The 15,488-nt window shown below is 50.8% G+C and overlaps 1 protein-coding gene across 2 annotated transcripts in view; it reads left to right on the forward strand.

Annotated features, from left to right (window-relative positions):
* Positions 1–15,488, forward strand: part of SPSB4 (splA/ryanodine receptor domain and SOCS box containing 4) — a 96,795-nt gene that overhangs the window by 26,258 nt on the left and 55,049 nt on the right. The window contains exon 3 of one of the 2 annotated variants that reach the window (XR_010125768.1): positions 2,673–2,791. The exons of the other annotated variant lie outside the window; for it this stretch is intronic. The gene's annotated coding sequence lies outside the window, so the exon portion shown is untranslated. The remainder of the gene's footprint in view (positions 1–2,672; positions 2,792–15,488) is intronic. 2 annotated transcript variants of the gene reach the window in all.

Raw genomic sequence — 15,488 nt, forward strand, 5'->3', positions numbered from 1 at the left:
TGTTTGCTTCTGGTGTGTTCTGGAGTAGAGGACAGCTCTCTGCCTGATGTTGGAGCCTCACGAGAAGGAGCATGGGAGATCCCGTTCATCTCCTAAGGGTGAGGGGTCACCTTTCTGGAGTGAGGGGCCACGGGTCACAACTAAGGGCCACTCACAGTGCTTATGCAGAGTCCAGGCCAGGTGCCAAGAGTGGGAGTGGGCTGTTTAGTGAGGGCTCCTTTGGAAGCCCACAACTCACAAGTTGCCTCAGGGAAGTGGTGAGCATAAGGCTGCATGTGGATTGTGGGAGGCGGCAGGTGGTCCAGGAATGAGAAAGCTCTCAGGCACTCCATCACTGCATCAACTGCACATCTGCCGTGGTCTCCCCCCATCTCCTCTATCTTTTCTGTTCCCTCATAATTTGAGGTGCCCCTTGGCTCTGGCTCACGGTGGCCCTGGCAACTTTAATAATGTGCTAGCTGGCATGCTGTGTTCCCAGATCTTGGTTTAAAATCCTGTGAGTGTCTGATGGGCCCAGTGCTTCTCCTCAGGTGCAGGCAGAGGCTCCTATTAGCCCTCCGGTTGGGATGGGCCTAGCTGCTGGTTCCTCAGCTGTGGAAGAGCTTGGCCCTTAGCATACTTGCCTGGACCTCAGTATCCTTCAGGGCATGTGGAAGACACAGATCTCTGCTGTCTCTCACCTGCCGAATGAGAAACCCTTGTAGTGGGGCTTGGAACGTGTGTGTCACAAGCTTCCCAGTTGACTTGTGCCATCAGTCCCTGCACTGGCCAGAAGTCAGCTGCCTGGAATGCCTGGCCGGAAGGAGGGTGTGGGGAGTGCAAGATCCTTAGGGCAGGGTATGATGGAGGGAGCCACAATGCTCCAGATTCCCAGGAACCGGTTGGGGAGCTCAGTCCAGGGCAGAAGCAAGGATCAGGCTCCCAGTATTGGCTGGAACAAGCTTGGGGGACCTGAAGATCCTTTCCATTGACTCTGCCACCAAGGAAAGGTGTGTTTAGCAGAATTCAGTGGCTTTCCTCTCCAAAGGGAAAATGTGTCCATGCAACCTAAGTACCAGTAGTAGGTGCTCTGATTTGAAAAAGCAGCTTCATTTCACTGTTTCTTCCTGGTGCCTCCTGAGGGGCCTCTGGGTTAAGCGCCAAGCACTCTGCCAAAAGCCAGGCCCTCCGCTGCAGTTCCAGGAGGTGCGGTGCTCTTGTGTGCACCACTTCTGCACCCTCAAGATTGTGTAGTACAGCCTCAAGTCCTCCCAGTCACTGCCCTTTTCCCGACAGCAGGGACTGGGCTGTCCTATTTCTCCTGGCATGTAGTGGGTTCTGTGTGTGTTTGTTGAATGAGCTGCTGCATCACTCAGAGGCCACACGGTAGGATGAAAAGCACATTTGGGGCCGGGCGCGGTGGCTCACGCCTGTAATCCCAGCACTTTGGGAGGCCGAGGTGGGCGGATCACAAGGTCAGGAGATCAAGACCATCCTGGCTAACATGGTGAAACCCCGTCTCTACTAAAAATACAAAAAAATAGCCGGGTGTGGTGGCGGGTGCCTGTAGTCCCAGCTAGTTGGGAGGCTGAGGCAGGAGGATGGCATGAACCCGGCAGGCAGAGGTTGCAGTGAGCTGAGATCGCACCACTGCACTCCAGCCTGGGCTCCAGACAGAGCAAGACTCCATCTCAAAAAAAAAAGAAAAGCACATTTGGTTGGCAGCAGAGGCCCAGGGAAAGAGCGCCCGTTTCCCACAGCATCCCACAAAACAGAAAGAGTAAGACAAGCTTCTTACTGAAATTTTGAAGAAGGGAATCCTGAGAAATTTCCAGTTAGCTACTAATAGTAAATTGAAATTCATTGCACCCTGCCCATAGCTACTTAATTTGATATGAGTGTAAAGAAGCCATTGCTGTTTCCTCAATCACATGCAATCCTGCTAGGTCAATCGGCCAAGCAGCATGGGGAGGGCAGTGACACCCAGTCATCTATCCCTGCACCAGTGTTTATGAAGGACCTGTGGTGTGCTGACCCTTAGCCGGGAGCCGGGAAGCAGTGGTGGGCAAGGCAGGTCCAGTTTCCACTCTCATGGAGGAAACAGAGTAAACCAAGAATACATGCTTATGAAAATGCAGATATAGAACAAAGTTGGAGAATATGATAAGGGAGGGAAGTCAGCTGCTGCAGTGGCCTCTTTTGGGGGAGAGGCATTTGAGTGAGACCTAAATGATGAGGTGGAGGGAGCTATGTGAAGATCTAGGGGAAGAGCGAGTCATTGGGGACCAACAGGCAAGCCTGTGGCTGGCAGGGCTGGGGATCATGGAGGGCAGAGTTGGGGTGGTGAGGCTCAGGGGTCAGCAGCAGGGAGACACCAGCATGTCTTTCCATCCTTCAGACTCCAGTCGTTCCACTATTTTTAAAAAAGTTATACACAATCTCATTTTAAAGAAGTAATTCTTACTACCAGTCTCTTTTCCACTGGGACAGGTCTCCCCTGGTGCTAAAAAATGGCACGTTGTTGGAACTTTGGTCAGGGTGGCCTTTGGTTGAGGTGGATGTGGCCATTTGCATTTTACAGACAAGTTGATTGAGGCCCAGAAAGGTTGAGAGACTCTCCTAGGGTTGCACCATGAGTGGTAGAGCTGATTTGAACCTCCATCTTGTGCTTTTCCATCTTGCCATTGCTCCAGAAAACTGAATTCCAGGCTTTTTAAGAAAGCATAGAGTTCCCTGGGTCTACTAAGAACCATCTGGCAGTCCAGCCAAGAAAAGGGGCCTCTGTAAAGCAGTGAACTCAGCGTGAGCCTCGGTAAGTCTCAACTCTGTCCTGTTCTTGGGCAGGGCATTTGTGTTTCAGTCTTCCCTACCTGGGGCAAGTGAGTGAACCAGGGCTTGGAGCCCACCCCGACCTCTGTAGCTGTGATATAGGTCCCCCACCCTGTCCATCATGCTGCAGCCTCTCCACATTCTTGGCTGGACCCTGGGAAGGGCAGCGCCAGGGCAGGGCTCTGCTTGGGTAAGCTCTGCCTTCCCCTTTTGTCACCTGGGATGGTGGAGCTCAAGCTGGCCTGGGCCCTTGTCACCACCATGCTGGGCAAGCCACCCAGGAGAGAAGTGATGAATTGAGGGCTTGTATTTCCTTTTTGGCTGACACAGGCAACCTCCCTTGGATATTTAAGGTGTTCTGCCACAGTGGACTGTTCAGATATGTGAAAGTTAAAAAAGCATACTCAACCTGAACTGAGCTGTTGTACCCAGAGTCTGGTGTGGGGTTATAAAAGAGGCAGGAGGTGGACAGGTCCTGGAAAGAGCACTTGTCTGGGAGCCAGGAAACCTGGCCCAGCGGGCTCCAGCTTGCCCACTTGCTCTGTGACCTCGGGGAAGTCAGCTCCTCTCTTTGTGCCTCAGTTTCTCCACTGCAAGGAGGGGATTGGATAAGATGACCTCAAGTGGTCTCCATCATTCTGCAGTCTCTGAGATGGAGGGACTGCGCATCTGAATTTTTTGGATGACAAACACTTTACACTGTGATGCTACATCAGCTCCACATCTGCCCTATCCAATGTGGGAGCCACTAGCCCTAACCATATGTGGTCGTTTAATTAAAATCAAATGAAGTTAAATGTTCATTTACTTGGTTGTGCTACCCGCATCCAAATGCTCCACAGACACGGCTGGTGGCTGCCCTATTGGATGAGCCCATGTAAACCACTCCGACCGCAGCTCAAAGTTCTAGTGGATGGGGCTGCTTTAGAGCCACTGGAGAGGGCTAAGGAGCCCCAGAGAGAGAGCACAGGCCTCTGTTTTTGCCATGGGACTTCTTCTGGGCCAGTGGTCAGCCGAGTGGCTCCAGGGCCCAAGGAGCGAGTTCAAGTGGGGGCGGGTGTAGGAGAAAGATTTAGCCCAGATACCAGCCAATGAGTGTCAGGCTGCAGGACCAGAAAACCTTAGGAGAATGTCAAAGGTCTTTGGTGGTGGGGGGTGGCCACTGACAGGAGGTATGCCAGGAATGCTGAGGAGGGCCTGGGGGACAGCAGGGGCCAGGAGCTCTGAGGGGGGAGGGGCAGCTGTGCAGAACACAGCGGCAGTTCTGCAGCAGGCCTCTTGCTAGCTCTGTGTCCTTGGGGACATCCTTGAGCCTGCTGAGCCTCCATTTCTTTGTGGGTGAAATGGGAAAAATAAGAAAGAGGGCTGTTATGGAGATGAAAGAAAGCAAAACCTGTGAAAGCCCTTTGTAAATGGCAAAGGCCTGGACGGCGTTAGGGGCTACTTCATATGGCACTATTATTTATCTCAGCTTGTAATCCTAGACTGTCCTCAGTTATGATTTTAAGGTTCTGGGGTGTCCATCCTGTCTTTCTGATGGGGCTGTAGACCATTTAGAGAAGGAGACCAGCCATGTCCCTCCTGTATCCCCAACAGCCATAAACAGCGCTGGTGGCCGCCGTGTGGGGAGCACACGTCTTTCTCTTTTCCTCCTGACCTGGTGGCCTTTCACCAGGCCATATTCCTGCCCTGAGAGTTGTTGAACACATTCCTTGTCCCTGACACATGTGTGCATCTGGCTGGGTCTGGTTGTCATTTGCTGAACCCATGGCCCATCGTGAGCTCCACCACATGAAAACAGTTCGGGGGCAGAGGTCAAAGGCCAGAGCTGGGCTTTGCCAGGTCTCCCAGGGAGTGCGCCTGGTGGGAGGTAGCCCAGTGCCAGGCTGCATCAGGTGGCCCCTCCCCAGGCTGGGCCAGGCTCTCATCTGCATCCATGGTTGGGAGGTGGCATTTCTGGCTGACTAATTGATGATGGATTATCTGCTACACTCTAGCCCTGGGTGGGTTCATTGCTCAGGTCTGGCTTTGGCTTTTCGTGAGGTGCACACCACAGACATGCAGAACACAGAGAAGAGTTTGAGCCCTGCCAGATAAACTTTTTCTGTCACAGAACTGCTGTGCTTTCCAGCAATATTGGCGGTGAAGAAAAGCCAGAGTAACCATTTGATGATTATCTCCTTGCCCCAACCCAGGTGCTATGTATGTATGTATGTATGTATGTATGTATGTATGTATCTTTCTATCTATCTATCTATCTATCTATCTATCTATCTATCTATCTTTCCATTAAATCTTTTTAGCCCCATGTGTGGAGTGTTAATAATATCCCCATTTCACAGATGGGGAAACTGAGGCTGTGAGAGGCTGAAAGGTTTCAGGGCCAGAACTAGAATTTGGACTCTAGTCTGCCTGATTTCAGGCTCAAAGCCTCCCTTTCAGAATGTCCTGAGGGCTCCTTTCTTCCCCTGCTGTCTTCACTCTTGACCATGATGAGCTGCACCAGGCTTTCTAAGTATCTGAAACGCTCTACGCCATCTCTGCTTTCTTTGTTTGGCCTCAGCGTGGTGATCTGGGCTTCCTCAGATTTGTGTTTAAGGCCAGGTTTTGCTGAGCTGTGTGACCTGTGTCCACCATGGACCTCCCCAGACCATGATGAGCTGCACCAGGCTTTCTAAGTATCTGAAACGCTCTAGGCCATCTCTGCTTTCTTTGTTTGGTCTCAACGTGGTGATCTGGGCTTCCTTAGATTTGGATTTAAGGCCAGGTTTTGCTGAGCTGTGTGACCTATGTCCACCACAGACCCTCCCCCAGGTGCCCTCACTAGAGTGGGGGTGCCTGGCTGGCTTATTTGATGGAGGAGATAGAGGGCTAGAGTGACACATGCATGGCTTCCCCAGCTGGTTTGGAGGGCCCATGGGGACTGTATACTGTGATTTTTCCAAGGAGACAATCACTGTTGTCTCCACACTGCCACCCCCCACCCTCTGTAGAGCCTTGGATGGTCCCAGGGCGTGTCCAGCAGAAGATATGAGAAAGGCCCGTGCCCCACTTGGGGCTTAGGTCTGCCCCTTTCTCTGGGCAGGGCCAGGGAGATGACCCTTTTGTGTGGCACCCAGCAACAGAGCCTGCTTCTCCACATCCCCCAGCAGAGGAGTGCGACCTCCCAGCCCTCAGTGCAGCCTCCACATCCCCCGGTGGGCAAGTCTCTGCCTCCATGCTTCTGCTTGTGCTGTGCTCCCTGCCTGACGCTGGCTCACTTCTCCACCTGTCTAAAGCTGTGCTTTCTGGAGGCCCCGAGCAATGCCACCTTAGTTTTTAAAGTCCTCTTTAACGACCTTAGTCCATATTGCCCACTCTGTTCTGTGCTGCCGGAGCACATTTGCAGGGTCTGTGGGGTCTTTATAAGGTATGGCCCCCTTTTTAGTGAGCAATCCTCACAAGCCTTTCTCTGAGACTCCTTGTTTGACTCTGGCCCCTGCTTACCTCCCTCCCCTCTGAACGCCAGAACCCTCTGGAGGCCCTGTAGGGTAGAGGGGAAAGACTGCAGTTGGGCAGAAAGCCTGGGTTTGACTCCCAGCTCTGCCACTGCAGGCTGTGGGACTCTGCTCTTTGGCATCATCATCTGCAGAATGCGGCTAATAATGGCAGAGTGAGGTGGATGAGGCCGCAGTGTGGGAAGCCCGGCGTCGCTGGGTAGAGCTCATGTGGATTTACCTCCTCTCCCAGAGAGTAACAGCATCTGATGCAGACCCAGGGGGACAGTGGGCACACGATAAATACTTCTTGACTTTTTAAATACTTTCTTTTGTGATGTTTCTTTTAAAAGCAACCTGAGGCACTTTATGGCCTGGAGCAGAAGCACAGGGCTTGCTCAGCCTCTGAAGGAGCCTCTAACCGTCTCTTCCCTCCACCTCCCCCACACCCCTCTCCTGGCCTCTCTTTGCCCTCACCCTCATGCCGCCTGGGTGGCTGCACTGGCCTATAAATCAAACGGGTCCCTGGAGACCTTTGACCCAAACCAGATGGCTGTACTATGCCAGCACAGAGTAAGCTTAGCTTCCAACAATGCTTGGCCCCCCTCCCCCTGCCTGCCCTGGGGCTTGGAACTTTTTTAGGCAGCTGCCCTGTCAATCACAAACACTTGGTGATCCCGGCCCGGGCAGCAGCTGAGGGCTGTGACCTCTCCAAGACTTCAGGGACCATCTTGGAGATATTCCATTAAGCCATATAAAGATCTCTGGAGGGTCTGTGGTGTCTACTTGTTATGGCACAGGCATTAACCTGGACCAATAGACCAAGCTGGCATTCCCTGTGCTGCTGTCTCTCCCTCCTCCTCCTCCAAGAAGCTTTTCTGCACTACGGCAGCTGCTGGAGATTCTATAGCTCAGAATGTCTGACCCCTCCAGATGCTCATTCATACCTTGTTCATTCTTTTGCAAACATTTACTGTGCTTCATCTGCCTGGGCCCATGGGGAAGATCAGACGCTGCCCTTGTGCCAGTAGGTCCCAAAGACAGCTATGGATACAGAATTGTAGGAACTGGTCATAGGGGTTGTAATTGAGCAGGAAGGCCAGGGCACTGTGGGAACTCAAGATGGATGCACTGCAGTGTCAGAATCCAGGACAGCTTTCCAGAGAGGAGCACTTGAGCTGAGTCTTGAAGGATGAGTTGGCATTTGCCAAATAGATAGGGTGGCAGAAGGGTGCTTCAGACAGAAGGAACAGCATGTGGAAGGAAGGTACAGGCACAGGATGGGAACCAGCTTGATGGATTCAGGGACCTGCAAGTTGGACAGCATGCTGGAAGTACACCTAGGGGAGAAAATGAGGAGTTGGAACCGTATCAGTGAGAATTAGATCTGCTTGTTTGCAACCAAAAATGCCTAATACTGTGGGCTTAAACAAGAATTTCTCTCTCATGGAAGAGAAGTTTGGAAGCAGGCAGTGCAAGGATGTTGTGGGGCTCCATGATCACTGCCCCAGCCTCCTTCTGCCTGCTGCTCCACCTTCCTACCTGTGGCTTCCATTCCCATAGGTACCTCATTGTCTGGAATGGCTGCTAGAGCTTCAGCCATTGCACCCACATTCCAGGCAGCAGAATGGAAGAGCTAAAGGAGGGCACATGACTCATCTTTTAAAAGATTTTTCTGAAATGCCTTACTATGCTTCTGTGCATAGCCCAATGGCCAGGACACTATCACATGACCACTTTTAGTGCAAGGAAGCTGAGAGATACAGTTCTGATCAGTAGGTGCTGCCTAGAGCACTGTTCTGCAAAGGATTCTGCAGCCCAATCTTAACTTCTGTGGGAAAGAACACTGTGATCAATTAATGATGCCTCCCTTTGGTGTGAGCGTGGAGCCAATAGCATGTGTCTTGCTGGTCTTCTGCCAGAAGGTCCTCTCCCTAGGGATTCCCAAGGTTTGGTGCAGCTCCTGCAAACAGAGCTGGCACATAGCCAGCCATCCCCCAAAGCCCCAAAGCAGAGCGGAATTTAGGTGAAGGGTTTCTTGGTGCTCTGCAGTCTGATTTTATTTCTGATCTGCAGCCTCCTTAAGGCATCCATTGCCCTTCAGCAGGGCTTGCGTCTGCAGAATGGTCTGTGTGGTTGGAGCATGAATTAGGAGGAAAGAAGGAAATACGATGTCACTAATGTAGCTGCAGCCTCATCCCCTGGTGAGAGGTTTTCCAGAATGCGATAATACAGAAAGAATTTGAGGGAAGTTCTGAGCCATTTTATTTTCACACCTGGAAATGCATTGTCTTTTGGTTTAATTTCATTCCTGCTGTGTGTCACAGCCCAGTTTCCTTAGCTGTGAAAGGGGGTAATACTACCTTCCTTGAAGGGTTTTTGAGAGGATCACATGAAATAAAAGAGGGCAAAGCAGGTGGGAGACACAAAGGGTAGCAATTAGGTGCAGAGCTTGTGTTCAAACTGCCTGGGTTCCAGTCTTAGCTTTCCTGCTTGCTTGCTGTGTGGTCCTGCATCTGTTACTTAACCTCTCTGTGCTTCAGTTTCCTTGCCTGTAGAATGGAGATGATGATAATAGTACCCACCTTATGGGGCTGTTTTGAGGCCTGTACATGTGACATATACATAAACATAAGCACACATGGCACACAGTGTGGCCATGTAAGTGCTAATGGCTCTTTGGCCATGGTACAGTATTTGGATCCAACAGGTCTGGGCTAAGATCCTGGGTAAATTACTGTTCTAAGCCCCAGTTTCTTTATTTGAAACAAGGATAATGTGACTTACCTTGCAGAGTGAGGATTACTGACAGAATAACTGTAAAGTCCTGACACATAGGACATACGCAATAAGTAAGAACTATGGTGAAGATTATAAAATAATGATACCATGTCCCAGGCTCTGTTATCAGCACTTTATATGTGTCACCTCTTTTATCTCATAAGAACACTATAGAGGCAGGTGGTGTTAACATTCCTCTTGGGGAAACTGAGGCATAGAGGCTTGCCCAAGGTCATGTAGCTGGTAAGAAAGGAAGCTGAGAGTTGATCTCCTGGGTCAGCTGATCTAGAGCCTGTGCTGTCCTGCTTGGGAACACTGATTCTGCAGAGGAGCAGGCCCTGGGTTTAAGAGCAGAAGGAAGGGGATAAAGGTGGCCCAGAGTTTCAGGGCCAGCTGCCTGGAAGATGACATGCACACAGCACAGAGGACTAGGGCTTCTGAGCCTTCACAGCCAGATTTGCATGCAGGACCCCGACCCTTATTCAGGAGGATGAGCTCTCTGAGCCTATCTTGAGGGGGGCTGTCCTCCTGGGGATGGCATAGCAGGCAGTGTGCACAGCAGGATGGCTGCAGTAGGTTGACAGGCCAGGAGGAGACCTCTAGGAGGCCTGGAGCATGAGGCTGCAGAATTTAGACTGGCTATAGGCAGTGGGAGCCATGGGACAGTCTGGGGGAGCATGATGAAAGGCAGGTGTTAGGAGGATTCTCCTTTAGTGAAGTGGTAGGAAGCACCAGGGGGCCTTGGACAGACAAAATGGAAGAAGGTGGAGGGAGGCAGGCCACATAGGGAGGTAACCCAGGAAGAAGGTCCCAGTGTGGGGTAAAATGTCCAGCATGTGCTGGGGGAGCCCCCAGTTGTAGGGTCCCAATGACGTCAGACACTGTGGCAGCTGCTTCACATCCATGATCTCATTTGATCCTTAAATAGTCCTGGGAAGTGTGTGTGATGTACCCATTTTCCAGAGGAGCAAACAGCCTCAGAAGGTCAAGTGGTGGCTTGAGGTTGCAAGGCCAGGGAGTGGCAGAGCTGGACCAGGGCCCAGGGCTGCATACCAAGCCACAGAGTCCTGCATTCCCCACGTGCCCACCAAGGCAAATGCGGGCAGGGGAGAGGAGGAATGGGAGGGGGTGATGGCAAGTGTCTCTAGTCGCCTGTGAGGAGTTGCTGCCAGATGCGTTCTGGCCTTGTCTGTGGTAGGGGTGGGGAGTGGTGAGATGCTTCTGTACTTCACAACCTTAAATGACAGACTTTTCTTTGGGAAGCAAAAGTTTGGTTGGGCTCAGTGAGCAGGAAAATGCAAGTGACCCCTGAGTGGAGATTTAAAGCGCTGTTGGCCATTTAGGCAGCACTGTGTTTAATAGCTGAGACACAGCATCAGGGTGATAAATCCGCAGTGTGCTGTGGGGTGGAGAATGGCCCAAGGGGGTCTCCCTGCTCTCTGAGTTCCATCTGGTCCTGAAACTCCTTCCCCCAGGGCTGTCTTGGAAATGGACCCAGGAGCTGCCCACCCCTTCCCCTGGACTGCAGAAGCTGTTAGTGCTGGCTTCAAGGGAAGTTGTTGCCAGCGGTACACAGGGACACAGAAAAGGGCACACAGTTAAATGTACTGCATACATCCATGCTACAAAAAATAATGCTGGAAGGTATATTCCAAACAGGCTATTGACGATTACTTCTAGGTGGCAGGATAAGACGTGAATTTTCCTGCCTCTTTGTGCTTTTATGTACTTCCGAATCAACACATACAAAAGGATATAATTGTGAAAATTCTAAAATGCCTCTATCCCCACTTCCTAGCAGACTCTTGGGGTGCCCCCACCACATCCTCTCAGCTCACCTGGTTAGGTACTGCTGTGGGCATCAGTCAGCTTTGTTTTCTCCTAAGCTGCAGGTAGCCACTCAGCCGGATGCAGGCAGCACTGGGATGTGCAGGGGAGTTAATACCCTTGGGGACACCCCTCAATGACTCGGAGACAGGAGTCCATGGTTAAGTGCCCCCAGCTCCCCAGCCTCCAGCGGGACAGTTCTGAGGTCCATCCTACGTAGATGCTCAGAGCATCCTAGTGAATGAGCCCAGGATGCCCACGGTGGTATGCAGCTCATTCATGCATTCTCTCTAGTCTTCCTCCCTTCCCTGTCTCACTTTCTCCGTCTCTCATTTTCGTCTCCTGAGATCCTCCCACAAAGCTATCTGCACCCACATCTTTGTCTCAGGAACCCAAACCAAGGCCCGCTCTGACCAATTTCTCATAGAGCTCCACAGATATATTCTAGGCATATATAAGCACATCTATGTCTATATCCAAACACTGATATATACACTTTCTTTTTCACAGAGTACAAACAGGGCCACACTGAACTCACCAGTGTGCAACTCGCTTCCTTCATGATTGAATGAAACATTGCAGGAGGAATTTCAGGCCAAGGAGCCCTTCCTGGCAGCGTCAATCCTGCTTAGCAGGTCACCCCCATCCTCCAAGGTTGGGACCAACCCAAGCCAGAGGCTACTGGTCCTTAAGGAAGGGGTGTGTGTGACAAGTTTTTGCTCTCTTCAGGTGGACGAGGGTCCAAACACTGGCTGACCTTTCCCCACCTGCACCGGGAGGCCAGACTAGAACGGGGATTTGCAGCCACAAAGATTGGTCAACACGGTTCCAGCCCATACATCCAGCAGGGGTAGAACAGTCCAGTAAGGACCCCAGGTGCCCACAGACCTCAGAAAGGAGACACAGGACACAGAGGAGTCAGGGAGTGAAAGGAGGGCTGTGCAGAGGAGGTGACGCTCTGAGTCCTGAAATCTGGGTATTTGCCTAGTGGAGTAGAGCCTGGAGGAGAAGGAGGGGCCTAGCGGGAAGGCAAGGCAGGCCAGAGGCTAGTTTGAGCAAAGGTGGAGGGAGGAGGTGAGTGTGGGGCAGGTAGACAGTGAGCAGAGGTGGTGTTTCCAACGTCTTGGCCTGTAGTTTTCCTGGATGGCAATGAAGTCTTTTATCAGACTTTCGCAGCCAGGCCTGTGCCGGCAGCCTCAGGGTTGAGAACCAGATGAGATGATGGACGCATTTGGACAGAACCTTTTACCTTATTCTTTGGGGAAATTTGTCAAAAGCCAGTTATCTTTGCAAAACCAATTTTCAGGGATTTCACAGAAATCATTTCACAATTTTTGGGTGTTGACAGCTCTGCCATTAATCAGCTAGGGTGACCTTGGGAAAGTCACTCTAGGTCCTGCTTTAGAATTGCTTTTTTTTGTTGTTTTGAAAGAAGCTGATAAAATCTTGCAGTGGGGTGGGGAGATCTATGAACACTTGTCTGGCTGGTGTTGGCCACTCCCTCCCTCCCCCGTCCCTTGTGTTTTTGCTCCTGCCTCCCTTCCAGACTGCTTATAAATGAAGGGAAATGCTAAGCAGAACAGTTCTTTCTCATCCCCTCTTCTCTCCCTCTCTTCTCCTGCTTCCCAGATTGGGAATGTATTAATATGTTGGTGTTAGCCCAGAATTTAAACTCCCAACTCTGCCACCATATGTCCATGAGAAAGTCCGTTTTTAAATTCACTGAATCTGCACATATTAATTGAGTACCTACTATGTGCCAAGCACTATTCCAGGCACTGAGGACACAAAACAGCAGGGACAAAACAGACAAAAGTCTCTGTCCTCATGAAGCTTATAGTTTAGTAGGTGGAGACAGAAAATCAGTCAATAAATGAACAGTAAAGTGTTAGCTAATGATAAGTGCTGTGTAGAAAAATAAAATGGGGAAGGAGCTGGAGTGTGTTGGAGGAGGCTGGGGCTTCCAATTTTAAATAAGATGGTTGAGAAACTCGTGGAGAAAGTGACATTCAAGCAAAAAAAACTTGAAAGAGGGGAGGGAGTAAGCTATGTGGGTATCTCTGGGGAGGGCTATCCAGGCAGCAGAAACTGCATGTACAAAGGCCCTGTGGCACATGTGTTAGAACCCAAGAGCAAGGGAGAGAGGAGCAGGGTCTGAGACCAGAGAGAAACCAGGCACAGAGGTTAGCCGATCAAGGATGATATTTGGCTTTTTCTCTGAGTGAGATGGGGGGTCACTACAGACTTTTGAGAAGAGGGGTGGCATGATTTGCCTAGGTTTTAAAGGGATCACTTTAACTGCAATCTTGAAAATAGACCGTAGAGGGGCCAGGGCCGAAGTAAGGAGGCCAGCTAGGAAGGAGGCTATTTCAATAAAGGTAAGAGATGCTAGTGGCTTGGATCGGGATGGCAGCAATGAAGATGGTGAGAAGTAGTTGGATGCTGGATTTATTTTGAAAGTGAAGCCAACATAATTTGCTGTAAAGGATAAGAAAAGAGTCAAGGATAACTCCAAGGTTTTGGGCCCAAGCGACTGGAAGGATGGAGGGGCCATTCACCAAGATGGGGAAGACTGTAGGTTGGGGAGTGGCCAGCAGGGGCTCAGATTTGGACATGCTATGGTTGAGATGCCCATCAGACATCCATGAGGAGGTTCTGTGTGGACAGAGCTCAAGCATATAGATTTTTAAAATAGCCATGATGTAGCATGAAATCCCCTGGCGAAGGAGGGTGGCCACTGAAGAGAAGAGGTCCCAGCACCAAGCCCTTGGGCACTGTAATGCTTAGAAACCAAGGCTCAGTTTCTGCTTCTGTAAAATAGGGATAAAAGCCGTAACCACCTCATGAGCATTGTCATGGTGATAAGTGAGACGGTACATGTAATAAAGTGCATACAGTAAGAGTACCAGAAACATGAGTTTCTATTAATGACAGAAATTGTTGTTTCAACAAGCATAATGCTGTCTACTTATAAGTGCTTTTCAACTTTTGAATCTGTTTTCTATTATTTTTGACCATCAAAACTGTCCTGAGAAATAAGGCAGGACATAATTCTTCCCATCTGACAAGTGAGAACCCTGAATTCAGAGAGTGTAAGGGAAGTGCCCAGATCTCCACCACATGTTGGTGACAGAGCCAGGGCTGTCATGGAAACCCCAGACTCCTGCTTCTCTGATCTCTCTGCCACAGCCTGTAAATGCTGACAAATGACTTAATTAAAGTAGTGCAGGTGCTGTTTGCCAGCAATAATGTGGATGCTGACTTCGCTCAGGACAGCCCAATGGTGCTGCCCACTACAGGTGGTACCAGGGGCCCAGATTCATGCTAAAAATGGCCAGGGAACACAGGCTGCAACCTACAGAGGTGGTGACAGGGCAGAGAGACTTCCTTTTGTCAGACAGTTTCCTTTTGGAAGGCAGATGAGCAGGTAGAGCTCATTCCCTACCAGCTCCCTTCAGCAAAGCCTGTGTCTCTGGAGCCTGCTCAGCCCAGATGCTGCTTTTCTCAGTAGTCATTGTAACATGGAACACAGCAGGGAGCAAACTCTGGAGGAAGCTATGAACCCAGAGCTGGCAGCATGGGGACAGGCAAGGTCTGGGTTTGTGGGAAGCAGAATGTCAGTTTTGAATCAGACAGAGCTAGGTTCAAATCTCAGCTTCCTTTATCCTGAGCTGGGAGACCTGGTGCAAGTCATTTCACCCCTCTGAGCTTTGGCTTTCTCTTCTGCAAGATGGGAGGGTAACCCTTGCTTCTCAGCATTGTTTAAGGATTAGAAATAACAATGTAGAGTGAGGGGCACAAACAAGGCCTGCTAAATAGTAGATATTATTATTAGCATTAGCATTAGCATATTAGCAAAAGACTTCCAGGGTGAAATCAAACGACATTCAACCAAAGCCCTTCTCCTTCACTAACCATATCTACCATTCCTGACTATCAATAAATGATCAGTCAAGAAGCATTCATTAGAGCCGACTACACATAAGGCTTTGTTGTTGATACAACTAATATCTCCATGTGCCCCTGTGCACCAGGAGTGGGCCTTGAGGCTAGGATGGAACTGGACTCTGCCAGAATAACTCTGGGCAGCTGGGGCCTGCTCAGGCAGCTACCACCTTTGCCCAGACACCCACCCCTTCCTGTACTGCCCCACCAGCTGGCCCTTTAGAGGCTTGACTGGCATGGGGGCTCAGGCTCTTGCCGTGGGGTTTACTGCTGCTGAGTCAGGGTGAGCAGCCTGGGCACTGTCCCAAGGCAGGGAACGAGGAGGCAACATTCCCTGCACAGGAAGAGAACCTTCCTATATGGCAGTGCACACTCACTGTCTTATCAACTTCCTCACACCTGCGCTGCTGCAGGGAGGGACTGCTCTCCTATTTTACGAGGCTCAGAGGGGTGAAGTGGCATGCCCAAGACCACGCAGCTGTTTCCAGGCTAGTCTGATGGCTTGGGCTCTGCTCTTTTTCTTCTGCCTGCTTTCTCCCTCCCCAGGCCTTGCTCAGAGGAGGCTGTGGTCACACCATGGTTGCTGGCCTGCAGTACAGGCTTCCGGGTGGCTCTGGGAAGGGGGTGGCAATGGGGCTGAGACCGCCTGAC

Source organism: Pongo pygmaeus, chromosome 2 (assembly GCF_028885625.2).
Source record: "Pongo pygmaeus isolate AG05252 chromosome 2, NHGRI_mPonPyg2-v2.0_pri, whole genome shotgun sequence".
In the NCBI taxonomy this organism is placed as follows: domain Eukaryota; kingdom Metazoa; phylum Chordata; class Mammalia; order Primates; family Hominidae; genus Pongo; species Pongo pygmaeus.